This window comes from Nicotiana attenuata, unplaced genomic scaffold, assembly GCF_001879085.1.
Source record: "Nicotiana attenuata strain UT unplaced genomic scaffold, NIATTr2, whole genome shotgun sequence".
NCBI lineage: Eukaryota > Viridiplantae > Streptophyta > Magnoliopsida > Solanales > Solanaceae > Nicotiana > Nicotiana attenuata.
Window position 1 is genome coordinate 11,002 of NW_017675168.1, and position 16,335 is coordinate 27,336.

At 36.7% G+C, this 16,335-nt stretch overlaps 1 pseudogene; it reads right to left on the bottom strand.

The window, feature by feature from the left end:
• Positions 1-1,754: 1,754 nt before the first annotated feature.
• LOC109219763 overlaps positions 1,755-16,335 on the bottom strand; it is a 43,609-nt pseudogene continuing 29,028 nt past the window's right edge.

Genomic DNA, 16,335 nt, shown 5'->3' on the forward strand with positions numbered 1-16,335 from the left:
CATAATCTTGAGGTTTCTTCCGCAATCGCAATGAAGTATGCCTGTGCAGAATATAAGATTTAACTTTGGGACTTAGCTCATTTCATCTTTTTCTTGGCTTGGGAGACTTGGGAGCTTCTTAAAGAGCCATTTTCATTAAGTATCACTAGGTAAGTGATTCCTATTTATTGTGAGCTAAATACATGGATTATATGTGGATTTTAACATGGAAATTAGTAGAATTTGTCCCTGTAGGTTTCCTATTTGTAATGTGCTATTTGCTATGGGAGCTATACACGTACGAGGTGTCGAGCATCCGTGTGCATGCTAGACTGTTGATTATGTCCAAGTAGACGTAGACTTACATCATGCCTTAACTCTATTACTTGAATTAATCTTGCCTGTTTCAAAACTTGAATTCATGACTAAGCTTGAGACTAGAATTTACAGAGTTGACCAAGCCTTGTTCCTTTAAGATTTGTAAAGTTTCCCCCTATGTTCATATCCTCATGTAGTGATTATTTGATTGGTAGTTCCATGATTACTTAAACTCGCTTGTATCATCGCGAGTTGGGATAGGTTCTAGTTGAAAGTTTCATTATTCTTATGGGATCGGGTTGTTCGCCTCGGCAATATTATGAACTATTCTTTTGGGGGCGGGCCATTCGCCTTGACAGTATTATGAGATACATTTGTGGGATCGGGTCATTCGACCTCGGCAATATCATGTAACACCACTCTTATGGGATTAGGTTGTTCGCCTCAGTAGAATCATGCATGATTTTCGATAGGGACTCAGTGCATATATGAGTTTCCTAACTCAAAGTTTGACATTTGTATCGAATATTGGTCCCACATATTCCATTCGAGGCAGTATTTGGTATTTGATGATCTCGTATTTATTCTTCTGTTGAAAATCATGTTATTCACATTATCTATTTCTTGCCACTTGATATGCTTCATACCTGTCTACTTTTATGTACTTAGTTATTTGGACCACTAGGAAGTGGACCCCTCGCCACTACTTCTTCGAGGATAGACTAGATACTTACTAGGTAGCGTTGGTTTATGTGTCATGAGTTCTAGAGAGAAAAGGTCAGATGTTGAGAGAATTCTAGCACTATCTTATATCGCCTGGGTAGAGGGTGCGTTGTGGAAGGCGCATTATATTTTGAATTGCAGATGCTAGGCTAGTACCGCATAGATTGTGTGGTTGGTAATTATGGACGTTTAGATTTTTGCTACATGGTGCGGAAGGTTTCACTACAAGAAATCACGCTTCAAAATCCCTAGAAGTCGCTGCTAAATAGTATTAGTGGCGGCTTTTATATTGCCACAAGCAAAAGCGTAGCTGAAGGTTTGTTGTGGCAACATTTGATGTTGCCACTAAAAGAACATATTTTGTGGCGACAGAGTATATTCACCTTTAGCAGCGACAAGATGCGCCACAAAAAATATTTATGTTCAGTGGCAAGATTATGTCGCCACTAAAAATACCTTTAATAGCGACTAAAGTGGCCACAAAAAATATTTATGTTCAGTGGTAAGGTTATGTCGCCACTATAAATGTCATTTAGTAGCGACTAAAGTGGCCACAGAAGTTTAAACCATGAAAGGCACACTGTTTTCTGTAGCGACTAAAGTCGTTACAAAAGAAATTGACCTTCAGTGGCTAACTTATATATCGCAACAGTTACTAATTTTTTGACAAAACTATGTCGCCACTAAAAACAACAATTATAACGACCAAAATTATATACATTTCCATGCCAGTAGGAACCTAATTCTCTATAATTTCATATAGAGATATTCATATCAATTGACTATTAATATTAAAGCAACCAATAATGTTTGACAAACACCAAAAGAATTTATCAAGCCGAATATTATACATATTATCATTAGACACTTCAGTGTGCATTGTAATTGTACGCATATACATATCCCAAAAAAGACAAAATGTTAAGTGCCTTGTAATTTCTCCTTGCTCGACACCATCCTTGAACGATACAATTGTTTAAGTGCCTTGTCCCTGCTAGACAAAAGTGATATATATAAGGAACATAATGAGATTTGTTATATCCAACTATTATCAAAATTCTAAAAAATTTTAATCTATGTCAAAGGAAAGCCAGAAGTTGCAACCAAAGTTTGTGTACTACAAAGCAGCTTAACAATTCCAAAAGTTGTCGGGACCACAAAGCAAGAGTTGCATGAATCTTAGATGTCACTTTTAGTTGGAACAGTTACAAGATCAACCAGACACAAGACAAGATTGGTGAGATAGCTTCTGCAGACATAAGTGAGATAGCTTCTGCAGACAGCTAGAAATTATGTTCAGCATTCTTATGGGGCTTTATTCCTTAGTTGTTTCTTTTATATTTTTGTCTTACTTTATGCATGGAAATGTTCCTATCTTGCATGTTAAGTCTACTAAGTGCAGTTGCTCTCGTGTGATCTACACCAGAAAGAACAACTCCATGATAATCCTTTTTCTATGATGCAGCAGCAACAGTTCTAAAAAAAAATACTGGATTACTATTCTGAATACTGTGATTACTAGTAAATGCTTTTAGCCTCATGACTCTGCTCATTCAACAATATTTTCATAGCTTCTGCAGACAGCCATTCCCTTAAAAAAATTTTGAGCAGTTTTTCATAGGAACAATCCTTCATTTCTGGTTGTAATTTGTGACACTGTCCGATAACTTGAAAAGATAGGAAGAAATTAGATAAAATATTCCAAATTAAACACTTGGATCAATGATAAAAACATGGATGGCGTCAGCAACCTACTAGAATTAGCAACAAAACAAGAGAATACAAGCAAATCCAGCAGGCTATGATGCCCAAGCCAAAAACTTTGTGCATGTACTATAAAACCCAAACAACAAATCAGTATTGCAAACAACCATTCAACAGTGTTGCAATCAGCTCAAAGCAAAGATAGTAAAAAGGATTCAGGCTCGTAAGCAGTAGGAAAGGAAGCGAAATTTGAGCAAGTAAGCCTGATCATTTAGGCCGATGATAATAGTTTGAGTTTCATCAGTCAAATTCAATGCTAATTTTCTACTGGACACATGTATATCCCTGATTCTACCAAACGAATGAATGCAACACATATATATAACACTAGGTGCAAGTAAGTTAACTAATATGTATTTTCCTAGTTGCAAGGTTGGGAAACTGAGATGAGTCCATAGAGCCAGCTAATATTGCTAATCTTTTTTCTGGACAATCTATAAGAAAGGATCTGTAACAACAAACTACTATGTTGTTTCACTATTTTGTTTTGCGGGTGGACTATGAAATGGCCTTGGAATATGCCACACAGAGCAGAGTGAATGAAGAACCCCGAGAAGACATATACATAGAGTCGCTGGATGAAGACAAGAACTTCATCGACTTCAAAAGCCCTGTATTTGTTTTCAGACTCTATCACTAGTTATTCACTAGCTGGCTTGTCATAGCAGTGTGTTATCTATAATGTTATTTTTCATTAGTTTGTATCAATCTAAATTATAGAAATTTAGAGATGAACAAGACCACATTAATTATGTAGTGTCATAGGAAGATTCATGCAACTATCATCTTCCGCTTCATCACTAACTACAGTATTAGAAGTTTCAACTCTAACTAACACTTCTCCATGCAAGTCCCACACTTTATAAGAATCCCAGAAACCCTTCCTTAATAAATCTCCTCTTACAGCAACCCTTAGCTTGAACGCGGTATTCATACACCCTTTACAAGGACACCGAATCATAGTGTTCACCGTTGGTTGACTGAATGCCCAATTAAGAAAGTTGTCTACTCCATCTCTATATCTTTGGTCGACTCTATTCCTAATATTCAACCAACTTTTATCCATCATATCTATATTAGGTGAGAGAGTAGACGAAACTTGAGAGCAGCGAAGTTGAAAGAGAATTATCCCTAAATGCACGAAATCGATTAGGAACAGAAATGAAACTAAGCAATAACCAGAAAAACAGAGAATACACGAACAGTATTAATACAAAGAAACCAAGACAAAATTTACCTGTATAGTAGAACTCAGAAAGGGAAGATCTTTAGGTGAGTCAGTACACAGTAGAGACAGAAAAATCAGAAATAAGTTCCAACTTGGCAATCAAATGATTACTAAACGGTTATATTGAGCAGCATATATGATATTTCAATTTTTGTACAAAGAGAAAACAAAGAGCAAGATTTCAGATGGATAACTTTAGCTCATCACTAAGAACAAAATAAACTTAGTCTACAATATAATGTGCAATGAAAATTTGCTGAAGTAGAATCAACGGGAATATATTAGAAAATGCAGTTCCTGCCAGGATGATCACATAACCCTTATACTTTGTTCTCAATTTGTATGTGGTTTACTTGCACCCGGAACAGACCACATTAAGGACAAAGAGTGCGACCAAGAACTGCCAAGAATATCCCTAGTGTCAAATTGTATAGGCATTGCAGACACACAATTTGGGCAACAATTAGCAACGGATCCCACACCACTGCTCCATAGAACATGGCTGTTGCTGAATTCTTCCCCACAAAAACACAACCAACAACTTTCCAATTCCCTCAAAATTTAAAATACTCTTTGATCTGAATCAAAATGCAACCTCAAAAACACACCAAAAGTACAATCTTTGATGATCTGTTGCTGAGTTCTTCCTCACATAAAAAAAAACACCCAACTCTTCAATTCCCTGAAAACCCACCAAAGTACCCTTTGATCTGAACCAAAACTCAACTTCGAAATACACCAGAGCTCAATTTTTTTTATGACTGGTGCTGAGTTCCTCCACACAAACAAACAAAAACCTACCAAATTAATCACTGATCTGAATCACAATTCAACCTCAAAACACAGCAAAATACAATCGTTGATTGCTCTTGTTGAGTTCATCCTCACAAACAAACAACAAATTTCCCCAATTCCCTCAAAACCCACCAAATTACTTATTAATCTAAATCAAAATTCAACATCAAAACACACAAATATACAATCTTTGATGACTGCTGCTGAGTTCTTCCACATAAACAAACAACAAATTTTCCCAATTCCTTGAAACGTCTTATTAATCTAAATCAAATTCAACCTCAAAAACAAAAAAGAAAAAGTATTATCTTTGATGACTGTTGCTGAGTTCTTCCCTCACAAACAAACACTCAACACTTTGGTCTGAATCAAAATCCCAGAAATTACTCTCAAGTATTCCTTTACTACCTCAGCTTTTTATCAATACCAAACCATCATACTACTTTAACAAGTACAAAACAGAAAATTTAGCATTCCAAACTCAAAAAATTAAACAAAATGCTAATACAATTAATTAGAGACAAAATAAAATTCAACGATTAGGCAAACAATGTATTGACAGTGATAAAATAATCAAAACCGATTAACTTAAACAACGGCAAAATCAGATATTAGACCGAATCATGAATTATATCAAAACAAAACTCATTCTCAACTAAAACAAAGACGAATAAGGGAGGGCCTAGGATTTTACCAATTGAGGGCAGTCGAAACGGTATCAGGCCACTAGATCTCTGAGGGACGATTCGCGGGGCAGTGAAATTTTCGCTGAAGGTCGATTCGCTGAGAATTTGTTTAGTGAATGCTAGGGTTGTGTTTGAAGAATTTGGGTGAGTGGTAATGTTTCATTCATACCAATTGAGCGACCCACCAGTATAGCTGAAATGTTTTAATTAATTAGAATAGGTATTTGCCTTTTACAAATTATTTTAAAAGTAAAGATATGTGCTATTGGAGCGACCCAGCCGCTGCAACAGAGATTTTGCAGCGACTTTCCAAAAGTCGCCACCAAAACTATGGAGCCAAAATTTTATTTTTCGCGGGACTAAAAATTTCAGCCACATCAGTGGCGATCTGAAAATAGTCGCTGCTAAACATTAACCATCTGTAGCGACTTATTTAGTCGCTGCTAAAAATACAGCTGTTGTAGCAACCTATAGGGTCGCTGCTATATGTCGCACTAATAATCCAATTTCTTGTAGTGTTTATGGGAGTATTTCTCATGAGGCAATTGTGTATGCATGATGTATCAATCATTTAAGTGGGAGAGATAGGGATTAATAATGGAGATTTTTGTATTCTCGAGTTTAGAGGTTTGATCTTAGTGAAGGCAGATTGTTCTGTTGGTTATAGACTGTGGAAGTGTATTAAGGGCTAGACAACTGATCGTGCGTGTCACTGACGAGACCATTGTGGATTTTGGGAGATTCTTTACCTCTTTTGGGATGATATGAATCGGTTAGCTGGGCCTATTGGTAGGCCTAATGAGAATAGTATTCTATATTTGATCAGATTTGGTTAGTCAGTGCAGCTTCTTCTATGGGTATGTCATCGGGCCGGATGGATGTTATTCATGCCCTGGTATATTTCATGTGTTACTCCCTTATGCTATGATGGGTTGTGAGACGTCTTGTTTATTCATACGGATGTTATGGCCCTATTTTGCCCTTATGGCGATTGTTTACCGTGAAAATGGTAATAACAATTAAATTTGTTGATGGTACTCTAAAAATACGTGATCTATTTTTATGCTAGTTGTTAAGCAGTTGATGCTTTGTGTATGAAGTTTAAGGACGAAATGCGAGCTAAAATAGAGCTATAATCAAACCGTTGAGTTAGCTGTTCAGGGCCTCGAGCTGGTTGGTTTGGGGCCTCGAGGTCGATTTTCGAGCTCGGGCTCGAGCTATTAGGGGCAATCGGGGAAGGGCTAATAGTTGTGATATAATTAAAGGAGGCTCTTTATGGCTAGTGATAAGCAATAAATGAAGAACAAGTATGAAGATAATAAATAAGAGCAACAATATCGAGAGAGTATGTTAGAGAGAAAAGAGAGAGAGAGTTATCATATATTTCGTGTAGAATAGTTGGAGCAACATCAGTTGTCTACAAAATGGTAGGAATCCCCTTTTTATAGAAGAAGGAAATCTTATATGGTATGACATACATTAATTATAAAGATATGGAGATGAGACAGCTAGACGTGACACCCCGATTAGGGCACAGAATATGCTGGCTATGCTTTGTCAGACTCAGTCATGTGTCTTGGGAACTCCCTATTTTTACTCTAGCCTCGGTGATATTCCCTTCAGGTCGGGTGTCGACGAGCTCCGAGGAAGGAGACTCGAACGCATCTTTGCAGCCTCGAGGCCTCGAGGTGATCTTCTGAAATGTCATAATGATGGAAAAATGGACCCTCCGATTTGCCGTATTCAGCGATATAGGAGCGAGATGGCTTTTGAGATGTTGATTAGTTTATGGCACCGTAGTTGTGCTTGCCTTTTCATAGCTCCCCGTTTTATTCATCTTTTCGTGGTTATGTTTATGCACGATATGTGCTTGTTGTTGATACACATGTGTTTGGTGAGCATGATGATTTTGGCTCAATGGTTATTCCCTTGTGGAGCGGTATGATGTGGGATCAGATTGCACGCCACAATGGTGTTATGTTTGGATATGATTTCAGGTTTGTACGCCGTGTGATTTGTTTCTACCTTGTGGGATGGATTAATAGCATTGTGCTTATGTGCTTCTGTCTATCAGGCTTTTTGGACAGTTCTAAGTATCTTGTCTAACCTTGTGTGGGAGAAATCTCCCTATAGAATTTGTTTTAATTGCATTAATTGAATTATGTGAAAGGCGTGTACATGAGGTGATGAGTGTGTACACGGGATTATATGGTATTTGACCGGTTTAGACTCGTATGCCTTAATTATGCCTTTAATTGGTTGTCGTTATATGGGACACCTTTCATTGTTTATCTAACTCCCGTTTTATTTTATTTTTGTTCAAACTATTATACACCTTGTCGTTGAGTCATAGGCTATGCTTTGTTATGATATTAGTATTATTGTCTTGGCCATGTTGTGACATATGTGGAACTATTGTGGGGATTGACTGTTGTTGTGCGGATCATAAGGGTGATATTTCAGTATTGTTGATCTTGCGAAGCGATACGGGTGGCTATTGTGTTATTGTTTGTGCGGAGCGATACGGGTGACTACTGATATATTGTTTGGGCGGAGCGATGCATGTGGCTATTGATATATTGTCAGGGCGGAGCGATACGGGTGGCTAATGATATATTGTTTGAGCGGAGTGATAAAGATGGCTATTATGATATTATCAATGCGGTGATGTAATGATGGCTATGTGGGGATGATATATGATGGCCTGAGGGCGTGTTGCTGATGAAAATGGGTATTCTTGCTTGTGCTCATGACTTCCTTGTATGTGTCATGTATATTATGTGATTTGTTGTGTTGTTCCTAATATGCTACTCGATGATTCTGATATTACTTGATGATTTTAGTTGTGCTAGTACACTTGCACATGCATACATCATAACTTGTCATTTATACCAATCGAGGAGGATGGAACTTGATGTTCATCCATCATGTACATATATTCTTCTATATTTGTTTTCTCTGCAATGTGATTTGGACTAGTAACATGTGACCACGCCGGGCGAATTATATTAGAATATTAAGCATGTGAAGACGTCGGGCGGATTGTGATTATCGACACGTGAGTGTTTGTGATGTTGTGATTTATATTGTGGTACGAGGCCTTAGCCGTGTGAGGATGATTGATAATGTTGGCAGAGGTTCCATGTGTACAAAATTTGTGATTTGCAACTATGAGGTGTGGTACCTCGGAGTGATTCTCGTTATGACTCTTAAGTCGAACGGTTGATGATTAGAACTGTCGATGCTTTCCCTTAATTGCTCTCACTTGTATTTTACCTGTGCTTTGATTATTTTGTTGTTCATTCACATGATTTCTCTTTATTGCTATCTATCTATTTTATTTTCCATTGTTAGCTGTATTTTGATATTCTATACAGGTTATTTGATTAGTGAGTGTCTTGACTTGAACCTCGTCACCACTCCACCGCTGTTAGTTTTGATACTTACTGGGTACCGATTGTGGTATACTCATGCTACGCTTATGCACATTTTTGTGCAGATTTAGGTACTTCGGACCGGACTAATCGATACCATACACCGGAGACTTCGAGGTATCCCTACATGATTCGACCGCAGGCCTCGGAGCCACCCCCTTGTTTCACTTCTGTTGTTTATGTATTTCAGACAATACCGTATTTTGATATTGTTCTTGTGTATTCAGTTAGAGCTTGTGACTCTGTACCACCTAGTTTTGGGATATTATACTGAGTATTTGCCGCTTCGGCCTATATTACTCTTTTCCCGCTTGTATGTTAAACATTGTCTCGCTATTTCATGCTTTTATTGTTCTTAATAATGATTATCGATCGACTTACCTAGTTCAGAGACTAGGTGCCATCACGACTTCTATGGAGGAATTTTGGATCATGACATAATTATACTTCGAGTTTTTATTTTACACTAGATGACAAATATTTATAGCCACGCAAATATTAGGGTATGTTTAAGGCCAACAAACTTCAAAAGTCTTATACTTATAGCACTCAAATGTTATGATATGTTTAAGGCTACAAATTTTAAAAATCTTCTTTTCTTTTTTAAACTTCGTATCAAGCCAAATAGGTTTACATAAATTGAAACAGATAAGTTACATATATATGCATAACTTTATCCGTTTCAATTTACATGAACCTATTTAACCGAAAACATAAGGAGCCTTATTTCTATTGTTATTTTATCCTGAAGCGTAAAACATTTCCTATCAAGAGTAACTCTATTTCCAAGGTTGAGCTCGAACACGTTGGTTAAGGATCGAGGGGACTTAATGCCCCTTTTTTGTGGCCTCGTACTGTCATACAATTACCAAAGGAAAGATATCACTTTCGTAGACACTACTCCCACTAGTCAAAAAGAAAAGAAGAAAGACTCCTTCTTTTCTCTCTCTAATGACCAATAACTCAAGCTAATACTAGTACACAAAATCAATTAGATTTAATTTCATGTTCTTTTGTTTTTTCCTCTTTTGTAAGTAAAGAGAGGATTAATATAATACTACTGCTATTTTGGATTGGAGGTCACAAGAATGAAGGAAGAGAAAGGGCTTTCTACTCTTTTTGTAGCTTTCTTTCTTGTCTCCTTGTCTTTCATTAGCTCTCTTTTATCTTTCTTTTCCTCTTCTTTCTTCTTTTTCCTCTATTTTTTTTCTCTCTGATTTTTCTTAGTGGGCACCTGATTCTCTCCTTTTCTTTCATTGCTAATAAGCTACCTTGTCAGAGTAAAATGATTTCTATATGAGTGGTATCACTATTCTTCAGCTGAGATTTTCTTTTGCTTCTTCTTTTTAATCTGAAGGCCTTATTACCAATGTGAACTCCAAATTAGGCGTCTTCGGGGTTGTCTCTTTTATGGTTCCGTTGTTGGGGGGGGGGGGGGGTAAATAAAGAAAAGAAAACATATTAGGAAGAAGGAACAAGTATAAAAGAAGTGTGAGAGAAAAGGAATCAGAAGGACAAATAGACTCAGTAGAGAATATAATAATAACAACATGAAGGACTATTTGTCTACCACTTTCATGCAGTACATTATAAAGCCTTGTTACTCTTTCAGTGCATCCATCTATCTTGTTACAAGTTGAGCACATTCATATAGTCTCATGCTTCATCTTGTCCACTAACAAATTTACTTGAAAAAAAACAAGTATGAGCTTATTTAGATTAAAAGCAGCTGATAAGCAATTAATTATTTAATCAAAACTCAATTTGTTTCTTAAAAAATAGATCTCTCCAAGAATCGCTTTCTTTACTTACTGGTGATACTTAATTAACAGTTTGAAAATGAACAGGCTTATCTTTCACAAAAGCTTGGGATGTTCTTGCCATCTCACTCCAATTTAATTTCACAGTAATCTATCTATGATATAAACATAAATTATATCCATTGATTTCCATGTGTAGTAGCAAGATAGCATATAATTCTTCAATTATAGAACTGGAGAAGGCAATAAGTAAAGTCATATCACTAATTAAAAGCGCAAGGGAGGATCAATTTTTATTCCAAAAATAATATAGTACTGTATACGGTAAAATCATGTGTTCCCGATTTTGTGGACTCGAGGGCTTACATCGAGGAATAGACTCAATATGGGCCAGGGTCGAGCCCGAGGGCAGAAAATAAGGCTCGAAGATCGAAGTACACGATGAGCACTGAAGCCGAGTATGGCCAACCCCGAGATGATGCCATTTTGGGTTTGTAACAAAAAGAGCAAGATTCCCGCCACGTCCCCAAGATCATGGCGTAAATTCCGGAATAGATTTGTACGAGTTAGTACGAATCCGTACTATGCGGTTAGACAGCTGTCCCAATAAGATTCTTTACTGTAAATAGAAATATACCTTATCTAGGATTCCCCTACTATGTAAAGGGGACCCCAATCATTTGTAACAATCATCAATCATTGGCAAAAGGGTATACTCTCTTACTTTCTTGCTCATTATTCATCAGAATTGTCTCTTAGCTTTATTGTCTTTATTTTACTGTTCTTGCTGACCTACCTCGAGACCATCTAGTTCGAGGTCTTTATTTGCTTAAACACTGGTTTGATTCAATTTTCTTCTCTAGTTTATACCTTTGATTTCTTCGTTATTAATTAGTATTGAACTGAATCGCGTATCTTTTAAACCGCAAACAAGTTTAATTGTTACTCATATTTTCGAGGTAAACAACTACCTCATCAAGAAATTGAAAGTTATCTAAGTAGTCTCCATGCAGGTGCCAGCTTTCCCTGCTACAAAGACCGTTGCCGTTGAAGTGAATATTTTTTTTTTCTATCAATGGACGCCATGCATGCAGAAGTAGAAAAGTAGACTGAGATAAAAGAAATCCATCCTTTTCGTCTCTTTTTTTTTTTTTTTTATAGCTTTCCTATATATCTTTTTCTCTGCTTTTCTTTCTTTAATTTGTTCACTCTTGTAAAAGTTGCACTCACCCATGTGCAAATAGGTCGATAACTGACTATCATTCTTTTTAGAACAGACCAAAAAGAAAACAGGTCATATAAACTGGAACGGATGGAGTATATAATTTAAATCCTTCTCAACAAAACAAACGGGCCGCTCCTTTGCTGTTTGCATCAATTTTTTCTAAATATGGGGCCATCACTTTCTTACAAGCTATGGTTTAGCTTTGACACTAAGTTTCCTAGTTCTGGGGTCCTATTTCTCGTAGTTTTATGAGCCCCACAAAATCCTTAGGAAGTAGATATGCCTGGTTTCTTCGTCGATTTTACACTTGTTTTATGCATTTCTTTCTTATGTTTTCAAATTCTTGGAAGGTCTTTTTGTCTTTTCTCCTTTTTCTTTACTACTAGTACCTTTTTTCCCCCAACAATCACTTCTTTAATTCTCTGATAGTAAACTGAAATGTTCAATCCCCCTAAAAAAGTGAAACAATATGTTTCTTCTGTTTCATATTATACTGATACCATCTTTCTCCTTCAAGTTCAGCTTAGCACGTGTTAGCGACCCTTGTGTTCTACAGAACAACTGAGTTTTACTTTTGTAGCATGATTAAAAATAAGTACCTAGTAAAATAATTAAGTATTTATTGAGCACTAGCATATAGATGTTTACCTTGAAGAGCTAGTCCAAAGACCCTGAAAATCTTTATCTTCTTGATTCATATTTCCTCTACCTTGTTGAACTGGTAATTCAGATTTTCTTGAATTTTGAGTTTCAAGCATCAGATCCTCTGATGAGTCTCCAGGCGACCCATTATTGATTACCTCCGATTGGCCTAAAATATGTTCAGAAAATTAAAAAAAAATAAAAGAACCGAAAAACCAAGTATATATGCACTGCCATAATTAAGATTTGCTTCTTGACAGAAAAGAAAGGATAAATTTAGCACGTATAAACACAAATGTTTTCTAGAAAATTTGCCTAAAAAGGTAATTTACTTAATCATATGCTAAGCTAGCGATGAATAATTAACCTGAATAAGCTGCATCTGCTGCTCTATCAGTTGTCTTCACTGTCCGATACATCTGCAAAGATAGTAACAAGTCCAAAGGGAAGCAGTATTAATTAAAAATGTAACCACAACTAATGTACACTGTTTTCCAGACGAACCGAATTGATGACTTTTTTTTTTTTTTTTTTTTTATAAATTAAGCCATCACCTTCGGTTGTGGGCCTAGGGTGTAGGGGGTTAGGCTTGAACACCTACCATGTATATTAAAAATTTACAATGACAGGGGGACATGGAATCTTGCCTCCGGTCTACTAAAATTTGCCAAGCAAACAAGGAAACACATAGCCGATACAAAAAAGCCTTTCCATCATACTTCTAACTTAACTAACAAAAAATTATATTTTCCATATCTCCTCCTAAAGGAAGGAAACTGCCATTTGTCAAGTTAAATCAACCCCTTTACCTCTCTAGTAAGATGGTCTTGAGAGTGATATGAGGTCCTGTTTCCACTTATAGAAGCCAATTTTGCCAACAGATCCGCAACTTGGTTTGCTTCTCTAAGGTAATGAGAGATACAATTTACAGTGTTGCCAAGCAATGCAGTAGTATCATTGATAATGTGTTGCAACTTTAAATTGTTGGTGTTCTGCTTGATGAGGATGTTAGTGACAATAAGAGAATCAGTCTCTACATGAATATTAGAGTAGCCCCGTTGAATGCACCATTTTACCCCAAATCTCACTGTTGTTGCCACAGGTTGTGAGCTTCTATTGGCTTGGATCGGAACCGAAAATGCAAAGATGAAATCTCCACTGCTATCTCTAACAATTCCCCCGATCAGCTTTCCTGCTAGTTGATAAAACAACCATCAGTGTTAATTTTAATCCAACCAAGAGCTGGTTTGGCCAGTGAATAGGAGTACATACTACAGCAGGTTTGAGTTTCTCCACTAATGTGCAATAAATTACCCCATGTACCATTGGTGTCAATCATAGGAAAAGCGTCCTTAAGAACAACTTTGATATTCCAAACACATTGCGTTACCATTCTGTACAAATAGAAACTGTTTTTGTCCCCATACTTACATGCAGCCCAAGATTTCCAAATCTCCCAACATATAATGACAGGAAGAGCTTGCAATACCAGTTTGTGTACATTGTTTCTAGCTTTTATATTCCACCACTTATTAAGAGAACTCTGATTGATAAGTGTTGATAAGTGATTCCCAATGGGTTGCCCATAGCTTTCCATACATACTCGGATGCTCTACCCTCCAGAAAGACATGTTGCAAGGTCTCCCTAACATGAGTTTGACAACATCTACACACTGCTGTGTCTTGAGAATCCAACCTTGTAATACTATTTCTAATAGGGATTCTGCCAAAAAAGATTCTCCAGCACATGAAAGATTGTTTGAAGGGGATGGATTTTTGCCGTATCTTATTGATTGCTCTGTGATCCCCGATCATATTCCAAGCAGATGCATTTGTAAGGTGACTATCCTCAGTAGCAATTCATATAGCATAATCATTCTTGTCTTCCTGGCCCAACTCTATTGACATAATGTGTAGCGCAACTTGGCTAGGAAGAGTATTGTAAAGTTTCTGTGCATCCAACCTGTTAGTAGTCATGAAATCATTTACCTTCTTTTTTGCATTGCTAGTGTTCATGTAGCTTGAACAAATGTGTGCCAACGGTCCCAATTCAGTTCAGTTGTCCCACCAAAAGCTACAGTTCCCACCATTAATCTTCCAAGTAATCTGCTTTTCACACTTATCTCTGGCCCAGAGAAGGTATTTCCACGCTTGAGAGTTGCCACTGCACCATTTCTTACCAACAGGATGAACTCTAGAACAGTATTTTGCCTTGAGTAAGCCAGCCCACATAGAATTACTTACTCTAAAATGCCACCATATTTTGATGGTAAGAGTATTAGAGATATCATTCAATGTTCGAATACCAATTCTAGCTTCATTCTTTGGATAACAAAGCTTTTCACAAGAAGTCCAATGGTACTTGTTTTTACCATTACAAGTTCCCCAAAAGAAATTAACAATATGATTTTGAATAAGCTTCAAAGTTCCTTTGGGAGGATTAATGTCAGATAAATTATAAATAGGCAGAGAATTAATAACATATTTAATCAAAACTTGTCTACCACCACAGGAAAGCATATTACCTTGCCACGCATTCAACCTTTTAATAACCACGACACTCATGCTATCAAAATAAGAGATCTTTTTCTACCAATGTTAATAGGACAACCAAGGTAGTTAAAAGAAAAGCTTTTATCTAGGAAGTGAGTTTTAGCTCTAATTCTATTGATCCTATATGCACATGTTTTGGGATCTGTGAGGAAAAAGCTCTTATCCAAGTTAACTTGCTGCCTGGAAACACATTCATAGTTCCTAATTTATTTCATAATCAATTTTATGGACTTAGTATTTCCACTACTAAAAATCACAATGTCATCAGCAAATGCCAAATGAGTAATCTCAGGTCCATTTCTATGCATTGAGAAAGGAGTAAAATCATTGTTCTAAAGCAAACTATTCAGGGATCTAGATAAAACCTCAGTAGTAATGATGAATAGGGATGGGGATATGGGATCGCCTTGCTTAAGACCATGAGAAGAAGTAAAGAATCCATGTCTTGTTCCATTCACAATTATAAAGTACCACACATTAGAAAAACTTCTCCGTATCAAATTACACCAATCATTATTAAAGCCAAACCTACATAACATCTTATTAAGGAAGGGCCATGATACTCTATCATAAGCTTTGGCCATGTCAAGTTTAAGAACAACATTTCCTCCATTATTAAGATTAGAAATCCCATGAACTATTTTCCGAGTGAGCATTACATTATCAGTGATAGATCTTACAGAAATAAAACCACTTTGATTTTGAGAGATTAAACCCCTTAAAAGAGGATTCAATCTATTAGCCAAAATCTTAGAAATGATCTTGTTAGTATAGTTACTAAGGCTAATTGGTCTTAGATCTGCAAAGCTAGTGGGAGAATCAACTTTGGAATTAAAGCTAGACAAGTATGTGTGTAGAATTTGGTTAAAGATTTACCAGAGAAGAATTCTTTAACAAAACCAGTAATATCAATTTTTATATTGATATTACTGATTTTGTTAAAGAATTCTTTTCTGGTAAATCATTAACCAAATTCTACACACATCTTTTTGTCCTCTTGAGCTGAGGGTCTTTCGGAAACAGCCTCTCTGCTCCTTCGGGGTAGGGGTAAGGTCTGCGTACACACCCTCCCCAGACCCCACTAGTGAGATTTCGCTGGGTCGTTATTGTTGTTGTTGTAGTAATATCAATTTTTATAATATTTCAGCAGGTTTGAAAGAACATACCATTGTATCCGTCAGGTCGTGGGGAGCTATCCTTGCCCATACTGAATACTGCTTGTTTGATT